Source organism: Rhea americana, unplaced genomic scaffold (genome assembly GCF_003343005.1).
Source record: "Rhea americana isolate MKP2758 unplaced genomic scaffold, rheAme1 scaffold_233, whole genome shotgun sequence".
In the NCBI taxonomy this organism is placed as follows: Eukaryota; Metazoa; Chordata; class Aves; order Rheiformes; family Rheidae; genus Rhea; species Rhea americana.
The window spans coordinates 885,978-905,116 of NW_028186350.1; positions in this window are offsets into that span (position 1 = coordinate 885,978).

Consider the following 19,139-nt stretch of genomic DNA (forward strand, 5'->3'; position numbering starts at 1 on the left):
AATAAATAAACGCGTGATGATTGGATTCATTATGGCAAGTGCCAATAACGGCATATACCGGCAGCGGCTGGCTGATGACTTGTTACTTCTAGTAAATGGGAAAGCATCAGATTATTAAAATGTAATGTGTTAGTGTCAGGAAAAGAATTGAAACAAGAATGAAGTACAGATTGTAAATAAGGCYAAATAAAGGCCGTTCTCTGCTACAACGCAATAGAACAAAATTTACGTTTCAGACAAAATCTGAATCTCAATTTTACTTGCAGATATGAAACATGCCTCGAGATGTGGCACTCAGACGCAGTCTGGAATTAGATGGCTATTTGRGCAACTAGTCGGTATTGGGGCTGAGGCCTGTTGTTGGCACGCAGTGTTGCAGGTGATTCGGATGGGATTTTGGCCTAAATGAGGGGGGAAAAAGATCCTGAGATTAGCTTTTATAGGGAGATTTTTGACAGCTCTCTGTAGAGCATCCCYCGTGTCTTAGAGGGTTTTTTATCACTAGGTTTGAAGATGTTTTCCTTAGGAAGTGAATCTCTTCAGATCCATTTTACAGAWGAGGAACGTAGTGCTGTAGTACTACATTGGCTAGCAGCAGAGTCAGTAAGAGACATGAGATTTCTCCACCTGAGCCTCGTGCTCAAGCTTTTTATCGATATAAGCAAGAATGGGTGTATCCAAAGCAGATCAGCAACGCAAAGCTGGACGGGAAGGGAGACCTGCTTTCACACTTGTCATCTTCAGATGATATTTTCCTCCATCCCTCTTCCTTCAATTTTCCCAGCAGTGCTGACTCTAGTGCTGCTTCTGTTTTGGGGAACATTCATCAAATCCACGAAGAAAGAAAAAGGAAAACGTTATCCTGCCTCTTAAAAATGAAGGAGTAACTGCTCTGGCTGCCATCYGATTTCTTCCCCTTGTGAACTGAGAATTCCCCACGCTGCTAAGAAACCAATTACAGGAATAAGTCAATACTATTGCTTTATTGCCATGGATGAGTGAGTACACACCAAGGTGAGTGTTGATTAATAGGAAATCCATCTCAAGATAAAGGATGCAATCTATATATGTTTCCTTTTCCTGCGTACTACGTGGYGGGTGCATTAACATAAGGTTTGGGCAGTACTGCTCTGCCTGTCCGTAGCCTGCTGCTTGCTTTGATCTGCAATTTCATTATTGGATGCCCAGTTGAGGTAAAGGACTAGGTTGTCTTTTTGGAAGTGCAAAACGGGATAGTTGCTTTCCCTTGCAGAAGCTCTTAAGGTTTTGCAGACGCTCATACATTTTGCATCTTCTGTAGGACTCTCTTCTCCATATAACTCTGCCCTCGTGGAGGAGAGGAAGGGCATCACAGGTCAGCTGAAGTACAGTTTTACAGCAGTTTTGGTGTCCGATTAATCTCTTCTGATTCTGTGCSGTACAATCTGTCATAAAGGATCAGCATTTAATAATTTAGCGCTGTCCTGGAGAAGCGAGTAAACTTGGTGGGTGATGATTGGAAAGGGTAGAATTGAACAGGTGATGCTGTGAGTTTTTATAAAGCCTGTTCCCCACTGTCTGTCCAGAAAGAGCTGCAGAGGATGCTACCTGTACCAGAAATAGCAAAATTTGTCCTTTTAGTCTTTCTAGGTTTGCTAATCTTTTCAAAACAAAGCACAGCAGCCAACACACAAAGGTCTAAGGATGAAAGATAATCAGCACATTGAAGAGACTGTGTTTGTTACTGAGAGCAGCTCCTTAAGAGAGCATAAAAAATAGTGTAAAACACTGGGTTTTGTGCTTTTGCCACTATGTACTTGATTTGCCACATGCATTTKGGGGAAGGAACCTGGTGACATCGGCACACGCTCCTTCAGCACACGACAGTGTTGTGACCTGCCCAACTGTGGCCTGTATTAGTAAMGAAATAATCGCATGAACAGTTTTTCATGGGTTTCTCAGCGTGATCTTTTATGACTGATATATGCAGGCCTTCTGGCTTTCATTTCATGACTGTTATTCCATAAGATGATCAAAACACACSTTAGAAGAAAAGCAACTCAATTAGGCAAGGTGGCATCATGTCAGGGTCATCAGCAGCTATCTGGGTGCATCTTAGCTCCTCAGCATGACATCTAAGGGTGCTACTGCCCTGGGGCTCCTTACCAAGACCTTTATATCTGGACTGACATTGAATTTAAAGGTATGAAGGGCCAGGAGCATAGAACTCCTGATCAAAGTGCAGTTTGCATCTACTGTGCAGTAAATCAAGACCAGTTTCATGTAATAATCTAGGTGGTTAAAGCGAGAATTGATTTCAAACAGCATCCAGAAGATATTGAATTTTTTGTGCCTATTCTACCCGGCTCCTTCTGCTGTATCTCAGTATGAGCTCTTGTACCTTTTAACTGTGTTGACCTATAACATGCCATTACTACTCCGATACAAGAGAATAGGTAGAGCTAATTTCCACCCTCCCTTACATTTGACTTCCGTATCACAGAGGCTCGGATCAATTTTTCTCCTTCTTTTTCATTCTGTTGCTTCTTAGTAAGCAGATTAAAAAATAGCTTTCTTTGGAAGATTTGGAATAAAATCTAAAAAAAAAAGGTGAAAATAGGAAAAAACATCACAGAAGCGTATCAGTTACTGTCTATTTTAATTACGTCATTAGTTTCCCCAGCTAGTATTTCTCTGATTGCTTTTGCCTGAGCAAGCAGTGAAGCAATGAATTTTAGTTGTTTCTATTCCCTCCCCCTCCCCCAGTGAATTTTCTTCTGACCCCATCCTGGGCCTGTGATTCATTAGGAACTGGAAGCAGCAGTATTTGCGTGGGCGATGGATTTACTCGTCATGCAATCATTTTCACATTGTGAGGCATAATGYGATGCTGATAAAGTCCGTACATCTGTATTCTGTGCAAATTCCYGGCATGAGAAGTCTGCAGGACGGTAGGCTTGACAGCATTTGTAAATTCAGCCTGCAACTGTCGTTTATAAAAAGCGACGTTACAATTACGCTTGTATTCACTTTCGGGCTGTTTTACGGCACCCAAATGATGTCAGATGGCACCAGAATGAATGAAAATTAGCTTTAGTTTTCATAAAGGGATATGTTAAAAGGCCAGCAAGGCTACCTGTGATCAAGACTGATTTGTAGGAGATGGGTGACTTTGCCGAGGTTTTGTTTTTTCACTTCTATATTGATGTCTTTAAAAGAAAAAAAAAAGCCTTCAAGCATGGTTTAAAATTTGCTAGTGATTGTGAAAGCACCACGACTCCTTGTAAAATGTTTAAAAGATTAATTTCTCCAATTGCTCCCTCTTAAACGTTTGTTCCGCGTTTCAAGCCTGAACGGGTTGAACTTCCCGGTCCTGCTATTAAATCCTTAGAGCTTTGTTTGCTGGATTAGTTGTCTGCTCTCAGGCTTTTCTCCAGCACTTCTTCAATGGCAGCTCATCAYTCTTAGCCCTCGCTTTGTTGAGATAAAAACAGTGAGTTCCTGGAACAGAAGATACGCTTAACAAGTTCAAGTTTGCAAGTTACACAGTTTAGAGCTGCTTAATTACATTACATCAATGCTAATGCTTTTCTCACCCAATTTCCTTAACAAAAACCACTAAGTTGCTTTCATGAGGTCTATTTTCCATATAGCCRTATAGGTTGGCATTCCTTGCTTTAGCAATTCATTGCTTTAGCCTTGATTGCTTTAGCGATTAAATTTGGAATCGCTCGTCCCAAAGGATGTCTAGGATCAAGGTCAAGCTGGCATAATGCTCTGTGCTGGTCTGTTTACCTTCCAAAGTATATCTACGAAACGTTTGCTTTCCCCTGGCCGGCCAAAATGTTTGCTCAGTGTTTCAAAACTCAGTGAAAATCGATAGTGGAGAAAACTTAGTGGCCACCAGGTCCACTTTTTTTTTTGAAAATATGACATGCCAGTTATCTGGATTTGCGGGTTTGAAAACGCCTAACAGCCCTAGTTGATGTTTAGCATCATCGTTAGTGTGGAACACAAGGTGTTAATGGCTTTGTCCATGACACTACCTTTCTTCCAAATTACAAAAAAAGCATAGAATACTTGTTAAAGGATCATCCCTTCCTACCTAACAGGAAGTCTAGCGTATTTCCCTCATGTTGCATATGATATCCTAGAGCTAGAAGACTCTTTAGTGCTCTCCAGTAATATTTAGCAATGCAGATGCTCTTTTAATGCTGTCGGGACGTCTAGCACAGAGTAATACGATTGCAGCGATCCGTAAGAGCATGACTCTTATCTTTCTCGGCACTGACAACACGTAAAAGGCTGATCGCTCTGTTTTGCAGTGTTTTAGCTGTCAGTAGCACATGTTTCCCTCTGTTTAATCTGTTAAGGGACCAAAGCATAAGATTTTTTTTTTTTGAGTTTCCAGCAACCTGCCGGGTAATGATGTTTGGCCTGCATGGTCCTTCCTAAGTAAGCTGTGACCATGGASTTTAACGAGCCAGCCATGTGAATCTTCCCGCCTGCTTTGATTAACAGGAGCTTAGGTGGAATTTGTGCAATTCCACAATGCGCAATTCCAGGGCTTCTATCCAGGATATACTCTTGGTGGGCAAGMGCTTCTTTTCTCTGTGGCTCTTGGTGTCTCAGCTAAGCTATGCTAAGACTTTGATTTTAGTCTACAGAAGCCCTCCTTTCTTTATTTTAGCTTGTATGTGTGTGCGTGCGTATGTATATGTCTGTGTACATATATATATATATATATATATATATATATATATATATCCCATCGAAGCTGCTTGAGCTTCATACTCACTGATGAAACTATTGAGGTAATGAAATGATTTCCCAGGGTGTAGGAAATATTTTCCACTGACATTCTCTTGATCTGGCCTTCAGACCCAATGATAACAGGATAATTATGACCTAATTTCGAGTGCTTAGACGTTGCTTTCATCATAGACAAATATTTCCGAAAAAGTGAAATGTCATCCCATTACCACCTGATCTTGGAAACCTTTGGGAGGTTTCTCATTTTTGCCTTTACAAATATCATTCTCACTTGCTTACACTATATAAAATAATTGCTCTGTTTATCAACRTGATGAAGCCAGTCCTGGCGCACTAAATTTGCAAACAAAACTGAGCAGGAGGTTAAGCACAGATTATTCTTTATAAGCTCATTCCTAGTTTAAGAGAATCAAATGACCACGTCAGCTTTAAATGAGAAAAGGCGAGGGTTTGTTTGGGGCTTGCACCTCCAGAATAAGATCAAGCACGCATGGATGAGTGTGAAAAGTTGTGTTTACCTGTGGCACTGCTTAGACTCAGGAGAGGGACAGAGACAAAGAAGAGCCTTGGACAGGGGCAGAGAGAAGGAAAGATTCACTGTGTGCTTTCCTGGCAAAACCATGCTAATCTATTCTGTCTTTTTGCACAGCCAATCTCTGCTGAATTTCTATTGCTTTTTGCACGATGAGATTGGTGCAATAGTCAATAGGGCAAGGAAGAAAAAAGGTTTTGGTACCACTATGCAGAAGAAGCAGCAATGGACTRGATCTTGATGGAGCTTTAGTTTAAATTAGATTTAACCCTGGGATTGGGTAGATGCTTTGTCATCATCTTCTTGGCTATGAAATGTTAAGGGAGAAAAAGGAGAAGAGAGGAGAAAGAACAGATATAGTGTATGTATGCAGCAACATGACATGCATAAGCCACAGGTATGGAGGTACATCAGAATTATCCAGGATCTTTGGCTGCTGCAAAGAACGAGGGCAGCATGTACATCAGGGGCTACCAGCTCAGGCTGTATTCTTAGCGCAGACRTAACACCTCCCATAAAGGACCGAGTGGTGCTGTAACTGAGCAAGTCCAGTAAAAACCCACTGCCAGGCTTGGATAACAAAGAATATTCAAGCTACAAATGAAGTTCTGCCTCGCTTCAGTTGTAAATCTCCCCACTATATTAATCGTATTCCCAAAATAGCATCAATAACGTTAGAGGTGAGTGTGGTGATTGACACCTCTAACTACGCATGCCCAGCTGGAGGATAGTGATGARGAGGGACCACGGGAGGTTTTTGGTACCTACTGCACAAGGGTAGAGGGTGAGAGCATTTTGAAATGCAGGCCAAGGTTATCTGGCAGGCCTTGATTACCAGAGACACATGGATTACTTCAGTGTTATCTTCCATAGGACAGCCAATATTTCACAATCAAGGTAACGAGAGACCCACATTTAGTGGCGTTGACTTCAGGTTATACATCCCTTGAGACGGGCAATGTGGATCCTGGTGAGGGAGGTGAAATGCAGAGAGCGACTCTTAGCTTAACGCTGGGAAGTGGTTAAAAATGTCAAAAACCTAATGCTTCAGTTGCCAGGGAAAGGAGGGAGGTTGTTTCAGAAGGAAAAGCTCGAGGGCTGCACAGACCCAGAGCTTTCCCAGGAATGAAACATGCTTTCAGGTTTGGGTCTCCACCCTCTGCTCTCATAAAAGGAGTCATAGACCAGAAATCTTTAAACACATTGTTTGAATAAGGTAAAGTACATAGCCAATGGGCCAAGCTATGCCCTCAGATACATCTGGGTAACCACATTGCCCCCAGGGGAGCTCTACAGATGTAGTCAGAGGTAGCAATCGGCCTGGGGGAACCAAGCGAGGATGAAAGGCTGCAGTGTTCAGATCCTGGTATTTTTAACAGTTAAACTCTGGGGAAGAATTCCTGGGTCAAAGCTGCCAAACCCCCAAAAACAACTGTTAGGTGGGGAGAAACGGCTCCTGTGTACTGACACACACAGCCTGGCCACGTGAAATGTTTTCCCATCACCGACAAGAAGAGCATGGCTCTTTGCAGCAGCTATAAATGGAGGAGACATCTGGATGGCTGCAATGTTCCTGACAACAGCAGCAGCAACAAGAAACCCCAAGATGGAGAGTGAGAGGAAAGATTTATGAACAAATATCTGTTTGGGTGGAAAAAACAGAGGTTGTTGTGGGGCTTTTAAAACATAAACCTACTCAGTGGGAGTGAAGGCAGGCACCTCAGAGCTCAACTATGGAGCATAGGAGAAGGTGGCTGAGGTGGCACCACAAAGAGAYCTGTCTTCTTGATTTGAAGGCAGAGATGTATTATCTACCACTTTGCTAGGTAGCTTGTTCTCATGGGCGTTTGCCCTTCACGTGCAAAATAAGTGCCTTCTCGTTTCGATTTGCCTGTCCTCCRGTCCTGGCTTACTGGTTCTTGTAACGCCTTTCTCTGCTATTTCAAAAGTGCCATTTAATACTGAGCATTTCATCTCCATGAAGGTGTCTCTGTAATATAATGAAGTTTTCTCTTGATCTCTTTTAATAAAGTAAGCGGGTCGGTCCCTGTATGTCTCTTGATCAAAGTATTTTTTCAGGTCTCCTGATATTTGCTTGCCGTCTTCTTCACCACCATCTATAATTGTGCRGTATAATTTTCTGCAGTATTAGCAYGACATAATATTAGGTATTAGTGCTCTGAAAAAGCATTCCTGCCCAAGTCACTGATACATATGTATTCCCTAGTCATTATTTCTCTGTTTTGTTAGTTTTTTTCTACTCCAAGCTCCTGATGAGACCGTGAGACTTTTCTGTTGAGCCATGTTGCATCCCCTGTCACCTAGCTGTGGCGTCTGTTCTTCGTTCCTTAGCAGATCTCTCTGCGTTGGGCTGCATGAAACAGGTGGTTCAGTGGGAGCCATCGCTCTGGGTTACCTGCGCCATCGTGGGTCACCTTGTCCCTCTTGCCACCGAGCAATGGTGAGGGACAGCTCTGAGTCAGAGCCCAGCGTAAGGGGAGTCCATACCACAGTGTGTAGGCTACCACCTATGTGAAGGAGGAAAGTAGAAAGGCTTTTTGCGGCAAGAGGAGGTAGATTTATCTCTTATGAGACCAGCCACCATCACAGGTATTTTGTGCCCCTGTGGTTTAGCTCAGTTGGTTAGAGTGTGGTGCTGCTAATGCCAAGGTCATGGGTTCAATCCCTGTATGGGGCTATGCTGAGGGTTGGACTAGATGATCTCCAGATCTTACCAGTCTATGATTCTAATGCTAACAGCGTGGCTTTCCTTGCATATCCATAACATCACTGGTTGGGCAGAGGAGAAGACCTGTCACAGTGTGCTTTAGCTTTCTTTTCCTGTTTCTCTCTCCACGAGGAGGATGCCCACCTGAACCCTTCCACCCACTGAGATTTCTCACCAGCAGCTGGCTCAGCTGGATGAAGTGGGCTAAGAGAGAGGAAATAYGGCTCACTGTCCTCCTATGACCTAGCAAGGGATTTACAGCGAGATCAGGCAGGGAAAAAGAAAGGGTAAAGCTTGGGAAGGTGATATTCAACATGCGCATTTGCTGAGATGCTTCTGAAGGCTGTGTTATGGCTAGATGGCCTTTCCATACCTAGAAACCAGCACTTTGAGTACAAGGTTTTTTTGGAGCCACTGTCTGGAAGTAGAAATGATTACAAAGACTTGGAGGAGTGCGAGGGTGTACAGATGATATCTACTGGTTTGCAATCTTGTCCCTTAAAATATACTGACTAGCCCAAAAAAARGGTGCTAAGCAGGAAGATGGTGGTGTTCTCCCCCCCTTCAATTTCCTTTGAGTTCACTGGCATCACCTATAAATGAATCATGGGACACAGGGAGATTTAATGCATGATTCTTTTTTGGTGGCTAAACGCAACCCTTCCTGGTTTCCTTCTGTAATCGCTGGGGTAAAGCAGGCATGACTGTGGAAGTTGCCCTCATGGGGTGGTACTTGGCTGTGCCTGCCCAGTCCAATAACTGGCATTGCCTCCTGATAATGACTCCTTTAAAAGAAATCTAAAGTATAAATAATTAATGCCTGTTAAATTATTCAGGCTGGAAATATGCTCCATGAATTTAGCAAGCTGACCATGATAAGAATGAGCAATTATAATAGTTAACCCATAAAGCACGGCGATCTGCAAAAAAAGGGGTTAGATGATGTGATTTGGATGCTGAGCAAACAAATGGTATTCAAATTCAACTGAATTTATTTTCAAATGGCAAACCGGTGCTTGTTTCTTTTGGGAAAAAAAAAAAAGAAGAAGAAGAAGAAGAAGAACACGTTTTTTAAACTTTGATCACTGTTCTCTGCAAGAACTTGAAGCTGTTTCAGAATGCTATTAGCAGCACAGTGAAAGAAGTTATCTTCAAGATACTCTGTCTCTGCCAATTTCTCCTGGTCTTTCCCCATATATTGCTGAATAGGTAGCAGGATATATTTTTTTTTTTTAAGAAAGGATTTTTTTAACCTGTTAGCATCATAGAAGAAATCTAATAATAACGTACATACTGATGGTGCAGTTCTGCGAATGCCTGGAAGTAACTGCACGCCAGTCAGTGGCCAGTAAAACCTGCACGATTTATTTGGACACTGAGAGATGGTGGGACGATAACTGAGATCTGCATGCACTCTAAAAGCCTTTTCAAGTAAAAATGAAACATAATTTAGYAGAAAAAAGGGAAACCCGTTGCCTTTATTTGAAGCTCTGAATGCAGTGCTAGTAAGTTGATTTTAGAACTTAAAATGGTCATTGTCCAAATACTCAATGTTTTGTCTACATTATACTCTCCTGTATATATATTCCTCCTACCTAGAAATACAAGCAGATATATGCAGATTTGGCTCTTCTCTTTGGGATTTTTTCTTTTTTTTTGTATAAAACTAAAGGGATCGTATGGAAAATGTTAGGACTCCTTATTTACCTAAGGAAGCAGCTGCATCCCATATGCTGACCATATACTGTGCTGCAAAAGCACAGATAGAAATGTTTTGTGGCCACAAAATGTGTTACCTCCCTCTACAAACCTAAGCCAGGACATGGTCTACATTAGTCTTGGCCAGAATCTGGGCTGACCTTACTCTGCCATCAAAGAATTGGGTTCTGGACCATTTCAGCCTGCAGATAAGTCTGTTTCCCTAAATCATCTAATCTGGTTCGTGGTCTTGATTTGCCTTTTTAAAGCTTTATTTACTCTACCTCCTTAGTGTTCCTATGAAAATAYAAGCTTTAGGGTTAAAAAAAACCCTAAAATCTAAAAAAGCTAAATCTCCTATTATAGTGGATCGCCTGTATTGATTTTTTCCCCATATTGTAGACCTCCACACTCAGCATCTGTTGTTCTGCTGCCCAGTTGACACCAGTTCCTCCTGGAAATTACATTAGTGTTTTTAACTAAAAGTTCACTTGCAAAGTTTAACTTTTTCAGTACATCTGAGAAGCTTTGGGAGAGATTTTTTTTTTTTTTAGATGACGGATTAATTACAATTGCAGTTGTATGTATGATGTATGTACATATATATATATATATATATATGGTATTTGCATAAGCTATTTTAATTTCATTGACTTTTCTGAGAGTTTAGTAGAAAATATTAAAAATTAAAAGCAAAAAAGATTGAGACTTCTGAAAATGGTCTCCTGAACTATAGGAGGAGCAAATACCTCCCAGAGGGTAAGTTTTTCAAAATGATTCATAGGCAGGCTGTCAGCCTCTGTTGTGTAGATCCCTTCTATAAGGAGATGACTTTATGCTATAAAATACATCCCCACTGGTAGGATTAAATCCATTAAACAGAAGTAGAGAGAGGATTCGTTAGTGGGTGTTTGCCCAGCCCTCTGCAAGGGCAGAAGCGCTGGATGCTGTAGGAACATCTCGGCAGAAGATGGAGATTTTAGCAGAGTCGCTGGGAGTCGCTGGAGTGCCCAACGAAACCCGTGTATAGGGGCTTATGTAAATGTGCCCCTTAGTATGCTATACACTCACTTCTTTAGAGTTATAGTTGCTAACTCGAGAAAAACTTATGATATTAATCCTACCCACTTGCTGAGACAGGCAACAGCATCAATATGTCGCCGGGAAATTCAAGCTGCGTTGGAGCAATACTCCTGGCCTCCTTGGTCTCTTTCCTTCTTTAAATGCGTGCATATTTTTGCTCCTAAATGCATACATATTTTTGCTTCTATATTTCCTTTCAATTGCTTTTTTCTTTCGGTTGGTGATTCAACAAGTATTCGGCGTGTTTGCAGCCGTACACCTCAAACAGGGAGAGCTGGTCAGTAGAGGGCGGCATTAGACCTTGTGTTTTGCRTTTTTTTCCTCTTAAAAGAAATTAGAATTAAATAACAGGAGGGGGGAAAGAATGTGGAGAATGCTGTGCCTGCCAGAGCTGCAGGCCATGTAAGGGAATATAGCGGGGCCAAATACCCACCGAGCGGGGAGGGGGCATGCAACGCTTCAAGCGACGTCACGCTGACATCGGGAGCCGAGAACAGTCGTTTTGCTAGTCTGGCTTTTAAGATAGCCCTGGCTTTCAAGCAAAAAAAAAAAAAAAAAAAGGAAAGAAAAGGAAAGAAAATAGAAAATAAAAGGATGGGTTTTAAAAAGATGTTTGTGCRTCCGGGAAGGAGCAGTGATTTTTCAGAACTGCTGCTGAATTAGTGCTGCTGTTGGAAGAGCAAAAATAGGAGATAACACTGGCTTTCTGCAGGCCACAATGTAGGTTTTGATGGTGCGCACCAGGATCCACGTTCTCTCTTCCAGCAACATGAGAACCATATGATGCTTTCAAGATGAGCTTGTATACTAAGCTTTGGGTGTATGGATTACACATAGAAGGATATAAGAAAATAGCGCCGTTGTTAAGGCTTTACCTGAAATCAGTTCTTGCRTAGAAGTAGACTACAGAAGGCTACAAATTACAGATAAATGGTGGTTTCCAGAGCAGGAAGAAGCAGACATTGCCTTTGTAGGTTGATCCCTTGGGAAGGCCTTTTTTTTAATCTAGTTTAGAGGAAGTTCCCGGGAGCAGACTCCGGGACTGCCTGGCAGCAAAATTTGTGCTGTTCTCCACCTGCATCAAAGAGCAGGAGACAGCGGGGAAGCGGCACACTGGTGAACCTTCCCAGTGTGTTTTAACACGTGCTTCAGTTGTGCGCTGCTCACTCGGATGGAGCTTTCCCAAGCATAACTAAGAAATTGCTGCAGAACTAGGTGGAGTTTTGGAAAACCTTTGTGAAACCCTATGTGAGCCCCACTTTGAAGCTTCTGCCTGGATGGTTCATGGATGTTGGTGGCTTCTGTCCTCTGCAGGACAGAGCTGTTAATGGTCACGGAGCTCAGCACTGACTGCGAAGGTTTTCCAAACTGCTTTCTGGAAGAGAGGCTTCAGCATTACTAGAAATGTGGACATAAAGATTTCTAGGTCTTTAAGTAAAAGTCTGACRTTGCAGTAAAATATTTCTAGTTGCACAGGACATGTAGCTGTTAGGAAAAGACTTGATAACAAATTTGCTATTTCTAAAAAAAGGCAAGCAACTGGTATTTATCTTTACAAAACACCAGTCTGTTGCCCAGTCACATAAAATAGAGGTTTAAAATAGGCGTTTAGCATTCATTTTTATAAATATTTGAAACATCAAAATAATATTTTAATAAGCATGGGAATTAATCTGATTACATAAAGAAACGGTATGCTTGTTTACAATGCATTCATCATAAAATGATGTTAACGCACTGGTTGTTTTCATATTGGTAGCATAATACGTGTTTATTACTAATCCAATTTCAAATATAAATGGGTTGTTTTGAAGGCTGGACAAATCGGTACAACAGGCCAGGCCAGTTACGGTAGCTGAGTGGTGCATTACTGGCAAGAGGAGATAAGAAACACTGCAAGGTCCAAAAGGCAATGAGAAGGAGCACCCAGGATTGCAGATTCTTGGAGCCGACAAGCGGCTTGATGCTGTTAAACATAGGAAGAAATGGCACCATGCAGCTCWGAAACCAGCCTGTAGGAGCGAGCTGCTGCAGATTTAAATAATTTTGGGGGGGAAATAATTTTTTTGTTGTTTGCACCTTTCTGGGTACTTTACTTTCAACTTTTCGGAGCCAGTCAACTGATGAAAAAAATCAGCATGTTGCAGAAGGCAGCAAAGGTTTATGAAAGAGAAAGGTCTAACTATATGGTAAGAGAAGACAAACAGCAACGTGAGTTTTGATCAATGTGAGTTTTTACCAGCACCCTGCTGAAAACCTATGCAAAAAGCACTACTCAAAAATGTGCCTTTAGAAGCTATTATGACCAGCTAGAGTCCAAAAGAGTCAATTAAAAGAGAAACTCGGAGATGATCTCACCCAGAAAAGGTTAGTGGGTGCAGATGAAGTCAGAACCATAMGCATAAACATGGGATTTGACCCCAGATGTCCTGATACCCTGTTAAGTACCTGAGTGTTTGTGTCATGTAACGTGATAACGTCAGATCTATATTCTGCCCAAGTGCTTTCTTAAGTAACTTAATAYAAAGATGATATATAGCACATGGTAGGCAGTCATAAGGTTGCTGGCTGTGCAGATGCCACCTGAAAGCTGCTAGCTTTGCCAAGGTGTTGTCTCTGAAAAGGAGGTTTGTGAAATCTTCAGTATATGTTGACCATTCAGTCGCTGGATGAYGTGCAGGGCTCTATATGGCATTTGGATTTTGTCTCTGCTGCGTGACTAGGCTGGATTATTTGTGTCCTTTGGCTATTACCCTGTGCCATGCAGTGCATGGGTTGGATAATGGATGAGTCACGGTCTTTAATGCAACCTGGAGATATCATATAGCAAAAGGAGGATCATATGTTGAATAGCGAAGATAAAACARTCCCCAAGCACTGGCCGTCCTGAGTGGTTACACTGTGATTCCTGGTAGGGAAAGGATTTCTCCTGGTGCGAGATGAGAAGAGTGAGGAAGCAGGCMTGGCTACCCCAGCAGAAGACCACTTCTTGGTGTGAAGACCAGTGGCTTCAGATCCAATGTGCAGCTCCCACGTTCCTTCAAATGTTGCAGCTTCCCCTGATCTCATAGATAGATTTGTATGAGCCAACGTGTACCTGCAAGTTTCTCAGTTTTTGCCTGTTTTTCCAACTGTGTCAACTGAGTTCAGTTTTTCTACAAACTTCACCTCCTTTATCCCCTTCAAGCATCATGGTTTCAAGAGCAGATCTGCTTCCTTACATTTAGGATAATTGGTCCCTGGGTTCATTTGCCAGTAGTTTTTGGCCGAAAGCAAAAGAAAACTACATTTCCAGGGCTCTACTTGTTTAAATGCAGCTTTGCTCCACATACTCAGTGCCCTGGGACTGCTGAGAAAAGCAGGGGCATAGTCAGTGTCTAGTTGTAGGAAACTGGAAAACCACACTAAGTACTTATTTTGGCAGTTTTCGGAACAAGCTGCTGCTTAGCAGCAACTTGAAGAGACTGCTTAAGGCAGCTGGATCATTTTGAAGCTGCTTCTGCCTTCATCGAGCCCACAGGAGGACATGCCCAAGCTTTGCTTGGAGCTGACCTAGCTGGGCAGTTCAGCCCTGTTAGCAGATGGGAAAAAATAAACTGGTCACTTGAGGTGTGTATGGATAGGAGGGCTTGGGATTAAGGAACGCAGATCTACCTCCACTCTAGACGTACCTGGAGATCTGCTTTCTATTTGCAATGCCTCTTCTATCTAAGGGTGGCACAGAGTATGGCTTCACTCTCTCCTGAAGAAGACCCAGCCCCAAAGGTTTGGTTTGGGTGGACGACAGGAGAACATGCTACCAGCAAACTTGTGCTGTCCCTTCCTATCCTGCAGARTCTCATGAGCACCAAACAGGCACCAAAGTGAAGGGGTGGGGAGACCTTCCGCCACCGAGTGTGATCATTGGATGGGACAAGATGTTAAAATCCAGCTATCATTGAGATAGTGCTTACAAAGAAACCTGTCAACCTAAGTGTGTCGGATGCTTTTTGGACTGCAGAAGAGCTGCATAGTGGTTTCTATAGACACATAGGCAGGTTAGCTATGAATAGGGTCTTATTAGCAAGGGAACGAAGCCAGAGGGATCTCTTACGGTTGCTCTAATGGAAAGAAAAAGTAATAGGCTCTTGACAGGCTTGTTGAATGTGCATTCAACTTCCCATTTTACATAGATATTGAGAATAGTATATTGTTGTGCTATTTATATGCAAAACTCATGTTCCTCTCCTAAAGCTGACTGGTGCTCTTCTACCATTTTGGCTCTGCGGCCCTGCCAGCAGGAACCACAGGTAGAGCCTTTCCTCCAGTCTGAAAAAATGAGGAGGGGAGGGTTATCTTTCACATAAAGACCTTGTCAGTGCACTATGTCCTTTATGCCTTTAATTTTTCTGGGCAAAAGGCCCTCGAAGGAGTACGGGAAACTTGCATCTTAATCTGATTGTGGCACATGCATGGGTGTATGCTGGGAGYGGAGGGACTGAAACCACTGCGTTATATAGATAATCCGGTGCTATTGTACTGTTGTAATGTCTCATCATTTTGCCTTGCATGACACAAGCATTCATTTTTTGTTATTATGTATGCCTCTAATGTGATATAAAAAGCTAAGCATATTACCAATTACAGTGCAGCACGCTATTATTTTTTTCTTGTCTCTGCAGTGAGCATTTTTTTTGTCAGTTAATAGATCTTGGGGTATTTTTCTCATACACTGTCTACTCAGAATGATCCCTATACCGGGAGGATTTCCTTAGGCAGGCTGCAGCAGTKGCATGTTCTTCACAAGAGTGTTTCTTCTCAGTGTTTCTTAGTGATAATGGCAAAAAAATATATATATGCTAAAGAAAAGCCTTGAGATAATCCAGACGAGATGTTGATTTGACTTCACTTAAGGGATTTAAGAGAGAGTGCACACAGCATGAGTGTATCTCCATCCCTTCAGTGGGGAGGAATAAATAGGTCTTGGGTCTTATTTTTAATTGAGTCTACATTCAGCAATGCTGTGTGCTCCAGAAAGGCCCAAAATGAGGAAAGTCGAACATCGCAAGCCAATAGGGCTTCTTTGTCAGAGAGAAATGGGGCTGAAGCACTTCCCAAATATTGCTCCTTGGTCTTGGCAAGGCAGCTCTCTGTGATGCAGTAGCTCTAGCTTCATCAGTATCCGTAGGGGCTGAATTATTCCTCAGCTGCCCTTTGAGGACGGAAGAGAGGTTTGTCTCAGCTGAGAGACCCCAAGGAAAAGTCAGATGTGTTGGTGTTTCAGTAGGTGGCACTCTGTCCTCTGCATCAGCGTGAATTTTGGGCCCTTGGTGGAGGTAGCATCCCACAGATGAGACAGGGTGACTCTCACAGCCAAACTGCAAATCAAGTTGGTTAGGGCATGCTTTTTGCAAGAGTTCAGCTTATGCACATGCCACTTTCCTGCATGTCCTTCTGTATTTTTATTGTCTTCATATCAAAAAGGTGTTGCTGTGAATAAGTGCACAGGGGATGTATTCTGCTTGCAAGCAGCTCTGCTCCCAGCAGCAGCTAAAGTCACGTGGGTACTGTACCTGCCAATTCTTCCCCAATCTGCACAAAGCTAAGACAAGCAGGGAAACAAGCTGCAAACATCCAAACAGGTCAACTTTCGCTTTCTCCTGCAGCCTGATCTGCTCCCGGAGATATTTTGGGAAAGGACTAAGGAATGGATTGCGATGGATTAGGCAGGGAAACCAAAACAAAGCAAACCAAGAAGCAAACAAAAACCCCTCCAACATCCAAGAGGAGGGAAATGTTTATGTATGTACTCAGTCACGCACCTCTAGCTTCTCCTTCCAYGCTGTCCTGGCCGACTCTAGCAAGGTGACATTTGCCTGTCAGTGATCCAGCTTGCCACCTGAGTTTTGATTGGCGAGCGCCGCGCKGTGTTTTTGGAATAGAGAGCTTTCAAATGTGTTTTTAGCTTCGAAGGTGGCAGCTGAGTGGGTGCATTTGGTGACAGATGATCCTTGAAAGGTTTAGAAGCAGAGCTATTAAAACCCAGAAGCTGTGCGCTGAGGAAATATTGTGAGTAGATCAGAGCCTGCGCGGGGAGAAAAGAAGAAACATTGATGTTTCGTGGGGAAGCCTGTGATTCCCATTAGCAAGCAAGCCCTGGTGGCATTTTGGGGCAGAGGTAAAGCTATCTGTAGGTGTGTTTTTTTTTTCTTTTTCTTTCCTCGCAATTTGCTGCTGACATCTGGGCCGGGTGAGGCACAGTATTGCAGTGGTCGGATCAGCAAAAGGCTTTTTAGAGGAACTTTCACCGCTGGCTCCCTTAAAGTACAAGCAGGTTTCATTTTGCCACTCCCAAACCAATCCGCTATTGCATTCCTGCCGTTCCTCCATGCAAGGCTTTTTCTTTTCCTTCACACGCCCGAGAAGACAAAGCAGCCTCTCCAAAAAAAATGATTTTTTTTTTTTGAAAATTTAAGTTGAAGAGAATGGACGCATAGGATTTATTTTGATGGGATTGGGGTGGTGGGATCACCATGCTGCTGAGATGGCAAGGCAGCCGGTACCCCAAAAGCCTGAMGCATGAGCCACACAGGCAGCTGCAGTCCTCAAACCCCACTTGGCTGATGGTTTCTTCAGAAGAGCAGTAAACAACCAGAAATAGGCAACCGTCTGCAGCCATCACAGGGCAGCACCCAGCTGACAGGTTGTTAAGACCTTTGGGCTTCCTCAGCCCCATCCTGAATGAGGGAGGGCCGGTCTTAGGTTTGCAGCTGCTCACCATAGTCACAAATCTAAAACTGCGACATAAAAATCTCTCTTTGGATCTCATAGGTCTTATGAGACCAGAAGAATCTGCCTTCTACCTGTAAATATTTTTTTTTTAGCTATGGTTAGTTGAATTCCTGGCCAGTTTTATTTCCCACAAAGCCAGCAGCTGCAATCTCAGGGATTCACTGAACAAACAGATATGTGGGTTTCTACAAGCAGTGGGGAGAAATACTTGTAAGAGAGCATCCAAAGCACATGATGCTCATAAAACACGTCGGCCCTGACATCCTACACACTGGTGGAGCAGCWTTTCTAATGTTTTTCTCCGGATCCTTTCTGACGTACGTACTGTTGTCCCAGTCCCTGCACACCTCTAACAGAAATTAAGTGATGTGGCTTTACCACTTGTTACTGAGAAATTAGGCACAACAGTTTCCCCCYAGGGCTGGCACTCTTTTGAAGCCTGAGGGACTTCACTTAATCACCTCATGGTCTTACTTGTGCAGAAGTTCTACAGGGAAGAGGCCAATAAAACTTTAAGCCTGTTTGCTGGATGTTGTTAAAATAGTTTTTTTTTCTTTTTTAAAAAAAAAACCATTGATTTCTAGTTTGTAGGCAGCAATAGTGCATCTATTTAATGCCACATTCCTTTAAAATGGAAATGTTCAGAAGATGTTTAGTACTTTTGCTCCTAGTGAGTTATGTAAGACGTAAATGGAAGAAAAATATAGCAAAAAAAAATGCTGTCGGAACTTGAAGTGCATTGTCAGCCYATGAAAAAGCGCAGTGAACTTTGCTTTTGTGCCTAGCAAATCATCAGGAAGCCTTAGAACAGAAGCATTTTACATAAGCCAATTCTGCTTTTCACGTGCATCTTGAGAAATGCAGGAGTTACCAACTATGTGGAAGAACCTGCAAAGTCTCACGCAGATTTATGGGAAGAATCCAGGCCCTTTCAAAACAACAGCTTTGAATAAGGGAGTAGCTGTAATCCCTCATCCATTCTTTTTTTTCTTTCTTTTTTAATTTTATAAAGACCATCTGCAGGTGGAAAATCCAGCACGTAGAAAATCCTGGTGCAAGATGTGATGTGCTCATGCACTAGGAAAATCCTGATGTGTTTGGTATAGCAGAATGTAGTTTATACTTTTGCGCACGTATCGGGGCTACACCAAAAGTTCACCCACGTTTTAATGTGCTTTTTTTTTTGGTGCTATGAGACGCGTATGCATTGCCTTCAGATTTTTTCCTTGAGCTTGAGCTATATTTACCTTAAAATCTAGGGTTTTGGAGCGCRAAGCTCAGACTGAGCAGGAGCCATGCCTTTGCTGGGCACTGGCTTGTGCGTTCCCTTGTAGAAGATATTAAAAATGGGCTGTAAAAAAAAAATAAAGAAAAAAGAAAAGGCAAGCATGCGAGAAGCCGGCCAAGTTCCATAGGAAGAAGTAACACGCTCGGTTCAAGCAGGTGGTGGGAAGGGAGAAGACCGGGGGACATCCCCCAAAGCGGGGTGCGCGGCGCTTGGGGGCCCATTTCTGTGGCTTGCTGCTAGCTTGTGGGCCGGTTCGACGTCCCCCTCCCGCAAAAGCGTGGGAGCGG